Here is a 9,349-nt window from a genome sequence, read left to right on the forward strand (position 1 = left end):
TTAAAATAGTAATGGAGTTTTCGAAAATAATTAATAAAATAGGGATAGAAATACTTATGTAAATCATTGGTGAGAATTTCAGATAAGCGAATAGAGATGCTTTCGTTCCTCTGAACCTCTGCTTTCCTGCTATCTTCATCCAATCAGTCTTACTCCTTTCCATGGCTGGCTTTATGTGATACATCACCATTGTCAATGGCTACTTTCGGTCTTCTCTCGGGAAAATGATCCAAATGCCCTATCACTGCACGGCTAATCGTCTGGAGGCATCACCCTTGTCAATGGCTTTATCTTATCCTCTCAGTGAAAATGGTCAACGCACCCTATCACGGCACGGCTATTCATATGTCGGTTCTCGATCCTGCTGGAATAGGATTTACTATCCTTTTGCGTCTGTCACTATGCCCAGCAATCGCGAGTTTGAAGCTCGTCACAGTCATTAAATCATTGAATCCTACTCGGAATACCACAGACAAGGTTTAGACCTTCCGGATTCTCTTGAATGCCGCCATCATTCTAGCTTACACCACGAAGATTCCGATTAAGAGATCTAAGAGATACTCATTCAATCTAATGTAGAATTGAGGTGATTGTCAGGCACGCGTTCATAGGGAATGATGATGATTGTCACGTTCATCACATTCAGGTTGAAGTGCGAATGAATATCTTAGAAGCGAAATAAGATGAATTAAATAGAAAACAGTAGTACTTTGCTTTAATCTTTGAGGAACAGCAGAGCTCCACACCTTAATCTATGGAGTGTAGAAACTCTACCGTTGAAAATACATAAGTGAAAGGTCTAGGCATGGCCGAGAGGCCAGCCCCCAAAACGTGATCACAGGATCAAAATACAATCCAGGATCCAGGATGTCTAATACAATAGTAAAAGGTCCTATTTATAATAAACTAGTCAGTAGGGTTTACAGAAATAAGTAATTGATGCATAAATCCACTTCCAGGGCCCACTTGGTGTGTGCTTGGGCTGAGCTTGAGTGTTACACGTGTAGAGGTCATTCCTGGAGTTGAACGCCAGTTTTGGTGCCAGTTTGGGCGTTCAACTCTGGTTTTGGATCCTTTTCTGGCGCTGGACGCCAGAATTCGGCAGAGAACTGGCGTTGAACGCCAATTTGCGTCATCTATTCTTGACCAAAGTATGAACTATTATATATTGCTGGAAAGCCCTGGATGTCTACTTTCCAACGCAATTGGAAGTGTGCCATTTCGAGTTTTGTAGCTCCAGAAAATCCACTTTGAGTGTTGGGAGGTCAGAATCCAACAGCATCAGCAGTCCTTCTTCAACCTCTGAATCTGATTTCTGCTCAAGTCCCTCAATTTCAGCCAGAAAATACCTGAAATCACAGAAAAACACACAAACTCATAGTAAAGTCCAGAAATGTGAATTTAACATAAAAACTAATGAAAACATCCCTTAAAGTAACTATATTCTACTAAAAACATACTAAAAACAATGCCAAAACTCTGTCTGTTGCTGAGTGGATGATGGAAAAGGCTTGCTATTGCTAAACCTGTTTCTTCCACCATTATTAAAGCCTTATTGAGGCCTTTGATCCTTCCATGAGAGATTTGGATGATTTTTCCATGATGGATTATAGGTGTTTCCATATGGTTCACCCATGTAATTTACCTCTGCTATTGCATGGTTCTCAGGATCGTAAGCTTCTTCTTCAGAAGATGCCTCTTGAGTACTGTTGGATGCAGCTTGCATTCCATTCAGACTCTGAGAAATCATATTGACTTGCTGAGTCAGTATTTTGTTCTGAGCCAATATGGCATTCAGAGTATCAACTTCAAGAACTCCCTTCTTCATAGGCGTCCCATTACTCACAGGATTCCTCTCAGAAGTGTACATGAACTGGTTATTAGCAATCATGTCAATGAGTTCTTGAGCTTCTGCAGGCGTTTTCTTTAGGTGAATGGATCCACCTGCAGAAGTATCCAATGACATTTTAGATAACTCAGACAGACCATCATAGAATATATCCAGGATGGTCCATTCTAAAAGCATGTCAGAAGGACACTTTTTGGTCAACTGTTTGTATCTTTCCCAAGCTTCATAGAGGGATTCACCTTCTTTCTGTCTGAAGGTTTGAACATCCACTCTAAGCTTGCTCAGCTTTTAAGGAGGAAAGAACTTGGCTAAGAAAGCCGTGACCAGCTTATCCCAAGAGTTCAGGCTGTCTTTGGGTTGAGAGTCCAACCAAATTCTAGCTCTGTCTCTTACAGCAAATGGGAAAAGCATGAGCCTGTAGACTTCAGGATCTACTCCATTAGTCTTAACAGTATCACAGATCTGCAAGAATTCAGTTAAGAACTGAAAAGGATCTTCAGATGGAAGTCCATAAAACTTGCAGTTCTGCTGCATCAGAGAAACTAGCTGAGGTTTCAGCTCAAAATTGTTTGCTCCAATGGCAGGAATGGAGATGCTTCTTCCATGTAAATTGGAATTAGGTGCAGTAAAGTCACCAAGCATTCTCATTGCATTATTATTATTTTCAGCTGCCATCTTCTTTTCCTGTTTGATAATTTCTGATAGGTGCTTGCTGGTTTGTTGTAATTCAGCTTCTCTTAGTTTCCTCTTCAGAGTCCTTTCAGGTTCTGGATCTGCTTCAACAAGAATATTCTTGTCCTTGCTCCTGCTCATATGACAAAGAAGAGGGTACAGAAAAATAATAATAATAGAGATCCTCTTTTTTTTTGTGAGTGAGGGAGAGATGTTAGTAGATGAATAAACAAATAGAAGGAGATGAGAGAGAAGAGAATTTTCGAAAATTATTTTTGAAAAAAAGAGTTAGTGATTTTCGAAAATAGTTTTTGAAAAAGGTTAGTAATTTTCGAAAATTAAAATAAAAATTTAAAATAATTAGTTAATTAAAAAGAAATTTTGAAAAAAAGAGGGAAGATATTTTCGAAAATTAGAGAGAGAGAGTTAGTTAGGTGGTTTTGAAAAAGATAGGAAACAAAAAAAAAGTTAGTTAGTTAGTTGAAACAAATTTTGAAAAGATAAGAAGTTAGGAAGTTAGAAAAGATATTTTGAAATCAAATTTTTGAAAAGGGTAAGATAAGAAGATGTTTTTGAAAAGATATGACTGAAATTAGTTTTTGAAAAAGATTTGATTTTTAAAATCACAATTAATGACTTGATTCACAAGAAATCACAAGATATGATTCTAGAACTTAAAGTTTGAATCTTTCTTAACAAGCAAGTAACAAACTTGAAATTTTTGAATCAAAACATTAATTGTTATTGTTATTTTCTAAAATTTGATACAAAAATAAGAAAAAGATTTTTGAAAAATATTTTTAAAATTTTCGAAAATAACTAAGAAAAATGAAAAAGATTTGATTTTTGAAAAAAATTTTGAAAAAGATAAGATTTTTAAATTGAAAATTTGATTTGACTCATAAAAACAACTAGATTTTAAAATTTTTTGAAAAAGTCAAATCTAATTTTCGAAATTATGAGAGAAAAGAGGGAAAGATATTTTTTTTTATTTTTGAATTTTTATGATGAGAGAGAAAAACAAGAAAATGATGCAATGCATGAGAATTTTAGATAAAAACATGTAATGCATGCAAGAATGCTATGAATGTCAAGATGAACACCAAGAACACTATGAATGTTAAGATGAACACCAAGAACATGCAAGACACCAAACTTAGAATTCTTTAATGCTTAGACACTAAGAATTCAAGAATGCATATGAAAAACAAGAAAAGACACAAAACATGCAAATGCAAAGATCAAACAAGAAGACTTACCAAGAACAACTTGAAGATCATGAAGAACACTATGAATGCATGAATTTTTTTCGAAAAATGCAAGATGCACATGCAATTGATACCAAACTTATAACATGACACATGACTCAAACAAGAAACACAAAAAATATATTTTTTTGATTTTTATGATTTTCTAATTTTTATTTTTTTGGATTTTTATTTTATATTTTTCGAAAATTATTTAGAAAAAGAAAAATAAGGATTCCAAAATTTTTAATATGAATTCCAGGAATCTTGCCATGTTAGTCTAAAGCTCCAATCAAAGGGTCAGGCATGGCTTAATAGCCAGCAAAGCTTTAGTCAAAATATGAGTGTAATTCATTCAATTTTAAGCCAAAACTTCAGTCCAAAAGAATTCAGACATGGCTTTACAGCCAGCCAGGCTTCAACATGCTTCATGAAACACTAGAATTCATTCTTAAAAATTCTGAAGGAAAATAGATTTTTGAAAACATTTTTTTTTTCGAAAACAAAGGAGAAATTTTTGAAGGATTTTTGAAAAATTTTTGAAAATAAAAATAAAAAGAAAATTACCTAATCTGAGCAACAAGATGAACCATCAGTTGTCCAAACTCAAACAATCCCCGGCAATGGTGCCAAAAACTTGGTGCGCAGAAATTGTGATTACACTTTAATTATGTAAAATTCATCGCTCTTTCTTTCCCTGGTAATGGCGCCAAAAACATGATGCCAATACCATGGTTCACAACTTCGCACAACTAACCAGCAAGTGCACTGGGTCGTCCAAGTAATACCTTACGTGAGTAAGGGTCGAATCCCACGGAGATTGTTGGTATGAAGCAAGCTATGGTCACCTTGTAAATCTCAGTCAGGCGGATATTAAAATAGTAATGGAGTTTTCGAAAATAATTAATAAAATAGGGATAGAAATACTTATGTAAATCATTGGTGAGAATTTCAGATAAGCGAATAGAGATGCTTTCGTTCCTCTGAACCTCTGCTTTCCTGCTATCTTCATCCAATCAGTCTTACTCCTTTCCATGGCTGGCTTTATGTGATACATCACCATTGTCAATGGCTACTTTCAGTCTTCTCTCGGAAAAATGATCCAAATTCCCTGTCACGGCACGACTAATCGTCTGGAGGCATCACCCTTGTCAATGGCTTCATCTTATCCTCTCAGTGAAAATGGTCAACGCACCCTGTCACGACACGGCTATTCATCTGTCGGTTCTCGATCCTGCTGGAATAGGATTTACTATCCTTTTGCGTCTGTCACTACGCCCAGCAATCGCGAGTTTGAAGCTCGTCACAGTCATTCAATCATTGAATCCTACTCGGAATACCACATACAAGGTTTAGACCTTCCGGATTCTCTTGAATGCCGCCATCATTCTAGCTTACACCACGAAGATTCCAATTGAGAGATCTAAGAGATACTCATTCAATCTAATGTAGAACGGAGGTGGTTGTCAGGCACGCGTTCATAGGGAATGATGATGATTGTCACCTTCATCACATTCAGGTTGAAGTGCGAATGAATATCTTAGAAGCGAAATAAGATGAATTAAATAGAAAACAGTAGTACTTTGCATTAATCTTTGAGGAACTGCAGAGCTCCACACCTTAATCTATGGAGTGTAGAAACTCTACCGTTGAAAATACATAAGTGAAAGGTCCAGGCATGGCCGAGAGGCCAGCCCCCAAAACGTGATCACAGGATCAAAATACAATCCAGGATCCAAGATGTCTAATACAATAGTAAAAGGTCCTATTTATAATAAACTAGTCACTAGGGTTTACAGAAATAAGTAATTGATGCATAAATCCACTTCCGGGGCCCACTTGGTGTGTGCTTGGGCTGAGCTTGAGTGTTACACGTGTAGAGGTCATTCTTGGAGTTGAACGCCAGTTTTAATGCCAGTTTGGGCGTTCAACTCTGGTTTTGGATCCTTTTCTGGCGCTGGACGCCAGAATTGGGCGGAGAACTGGCGTTGAACGCCAGTTTGCGTCCTCTATTCTTGACCAAAGTATGGACTATTATATATTGCTGGAAATCCCTGGATGTCTACTTTCCAACGCAATTGGAAGTGCGCCATTTCAAGTTCTGTAGCTCTAGAAAATCCACTTTGAGTGCAGGGAGGTCAGAATCCAACAGCATCAGCAGTCCTTCTTCAACCTCTGAATCTGATTTCTGCTCAAGTCCCTAAATTTCAGCCAGAAAATACCTGAAATCACAGAAAAATACACAAACTCATAGTAAAGTCCAGAAATGTGAATTTAACATAAAAACTAATGAAAACATCCCTAAAAGTAACTAGATTCTACTAAAAACATACTAAAAACAATGCCAAAAAATGTATAAATTATCTGCTCATCAGTTGTGTCCTTTTGTTTGGGCCTACTTGGGCCTCTATGGTGATTTGGCCGACCTCTTTATGAAGAGGTCGGTAACGAGCCAACCTTTACAAGAGGTTGGTCGCTTTGACGTCATCCAGCCAGGATAGAACAACTCAGACCAGGGTATGAACAGTCCCCAAAATATTTTGGACCAGACAGTTTAGTACCTAACTAAAATTAGTTACTGGGTTAGTCCATTACAATTAACTCTGTCAGTCACTTAGGTCCTTTACTCCGTCAACTCTAATGGAGGACCAAATAGTCCGTAGCAACTCTAACGGAAAAAAAATGGTCCCTGGCCCCCTCTGTTCAGAAACGACATTGTTTTCCCCCAATTTCCATCATATCTCGTATAACCCTAACAGTGTAACACTGCAACTTCAAACTACACAATGCACACTCTGCATCTTCAATGTTCACAAGAAGAAAATTTCTCAACTTGTTCTCAACCAATTCATACTTAGGAAACTAATGACTATGCTTCTCAAGTACTTGTCGTCTTCGATGGATCCCATGAATCTAGATAGAAAATCTGATTTGTTAAGACCCGTCGCCATCTCCCTCCTCCTCTGTCCTATCATCTCCATGGCCACATAGTCCATCACTCTGATCACTTCTTTCAGCTTCTTAGCTTCTCTGAACCAATGTTCAGTAATCGCTTCAATTTTGATATGATCGACGACGGCGACATTGCACGCTGTATTGATAGCTTAGATGCAAGGTCAAAGTTGTCTGCCAGTTTGGACTCTGAGAGAAAAGAAATGAAGCACTCGGGATCTATTCTAAATGAGAATTTGCGTATGATGTAGAAGGAGGATCTTCTCATGTTGACTTAATGTCCAACAATCTATATTGAAAGCCGGAGAGTGGAGAAAGGCATGTCCTTGGGGTTGTTGTGGAACTTGGTTTTGAGGATGTGGTGGACGTTGTCAGGATTGGAGGTGATGTTGTTATCAAGGACATGGAGGTGGATGCTTCTGGTGGGTAAAGTGCGGAGGAGGTGGGTGTACCATGACATGTTGAGGTAGGTGAACACGCATGGTAGTTACACCTTGGCCTGATCTTAGAGCTGAAGAGGAGGAAGGAGAAGATGGAGAAGAAGACTGTGTAGTTGAAGAAGGAGAGAATGAATGTTAGGATTATGCAAGATACGATGGAAATTGAGGAAGAACGGCGTCGTTTTTGAACAAAGGGGGCAAGGACCATTTTGTCCCCTGTTAGAGTTGACGGAACAAAGGACCCGAATGATTGACAGAGTTAATTGTTCGGGATCAATCGAATAATTAATTTTAGTTGGGTACTAAAGTGACTGGTCCAAAATTCTTTGGGGACCAAAATTGATAAATACTCCACTTTTTTTCTTTGTATTTTTAGACATAAAAAAATTGTAATTGTTATTTTATTAAGAGTAAAATGGTCTAAAATTTAACAGTTTCTATTGAAAGGACTATTTTAAAATGTTTTTAATGTTAAGGACAAATTTAAAAAACCAAAAATGTTTAGGATGATTTTCAATTTTTACAAACAATTTTTAAGATTAAAATAGTACTTAACCTAATTGCTAGTAATACCTCGACCATCGATATAGCCAATTGTACAACTTTTGTTTCTTGTAGCGAAAGAAACATAACAAATCTTTAAACTAACGAGTATTTGTTTTTTTTTTATATCATAATTTTAACGGACATTAAAAACAATTAACTAATCATTATCATCATTATTATTGTTATGTATAACAAATTTAATTGTGTCAATTGACTCTAAGGCCTTCCGGCTTATCCTAAGCCCTTCAATAAAATTTTAGCCTACAACCCCATGAATTACAAAAAACACATTTTATAAGGCCCTGGCCCTAATTTAGCCACCCCCCCCAAAAAAATTACAACAGGGCTAGCCCTACAAGGCCTAAATCCCTAAAAATAAAACATATTTTCATCCTTGAAACCGTGACTAATTACCGGAATTCACTCACCATACAAAAATAATGAATTCGTTCTTTTGGCAAGCGCACTAAAATTGTCGTCAAGTAATAACCCACAGTGGAGTGGGATCGTATCCACAGAGATTGGTAGATTTGAGCAATTTTAATCAATGGGTGAATTAGTCAAGCTGAGCAATATAGAGTGTGATTGCAGAATTGTAAATAAGCAGGAATGTAAATGACGCAAAAGAAAAGAGAAACAGGAAGGTGCAGAAAAGGAAATGGCAAGAACGTAAAGTGCAGAAACATAAATCACTTAATTGTAAATGAGAATGGGAATTAACAGAATGTAAAGAAAGCTATAAAGAATATGGAAGATAAGAATAGGGGAAATTTATTGAGATCAGGAGATGTTGTTCTCTTTGGATTAAATCCAGCTCATCTCATTTTCAATCATGAAACTCATTGACCTCTTGGCAATCACGATTGATTGAGCCCCAATCCCTTGGTGACTCAATCTCTCAAATCTTGATAATCAGCCAATTCCTTGGTCTAATTGCTCATGAAGAGAGATATGCTTGGTACCTGATTATACCACACATCCTCATAGATCTAAATAGTGGGTGGATTATATGTCACCATATCCAATCACCAAAACCCATATCTACTCAAGTGTGAGAAGGGATTTCAAGAAAGGTTTCATGTTTCCTTTTCCAAGGTTCCCATGAAACCCATTTTGTATTCAACCTCTTTCCCAAGATGGTTGAACACTAACATTAAAACGAAATTTCTTTTAGTAAATCATAGAGGAGATGAAGAGAAGAAAAAATTCACTCTCATTAATCCTTCAAGTACAACAGAGCTTCCTCTCTCAATGAGAGGGAATTTAGCTACTTATAGCTTAAGAGAAAAGTACAAGAGATGGAAGAGATGATGTGAAAAGTAAATCTAACTATACTTCAACAAAGCTACCACTCAACAACCCCTTCTCAGTACTTTCAAGGGTTATTTATACTACTCCTAGCACTAAAATTAAGAAAATAAAAAAGAGAAAAGAAAATTACAACTAGAGGGAAAGGGAAATTCCAAAAATGTGACTCTCCAGGCTTGGCGTGTGACTAGCGCTTGAGTGGCGTGCCACACCCAGCCACTGGTTTTAGCTTGGCGCGCCACGCTCAGCTCCCCAAATGGCACGCTCCATGTACTCAACTCCCTGGCGTTCCACACTTTCGAGCTCAAGTGGCACGCCCAGGGTCTTTTTAAACC

At 37.3% G+C, this 9,349-nt stretch overlaps 1 non-coding gene across 1 annotated transcript; it reads left to right on the forward strand.

The window, feature by feature from the left end:
- Nucleotides 1-2,020: 2,020 nt before the first annotated feature.
- Nucleotides 2,021-2,128, forward strand: LOC112774053 (small nucleolar RNA R71). Its single transcript, XR_003188565.1, has one exon. It is a non-coding gene; the product is annotated as a small nucleolar RNA R71 (small nucleolar RNA).
- Nucleotides 2,129-9,349: the final 7,221 nt, after the last annotated feature.

Source organism: Arachis hypogaea, chromosome 18 (assembly GCF_003086295.3).
Source record: "Arachis hypogaea cultivar Tifrunner chromosome 18, arahy.Tifrunner.gnm2.J5K5, whole genome shotgun sequence".
Classification (NCBI taxonomy): Eukaryota; Viridiplantae; Streptophyta; class Magnoliopsida; order Fabales; family Fabaceae; genus Arachis; species Arachis hypogaea.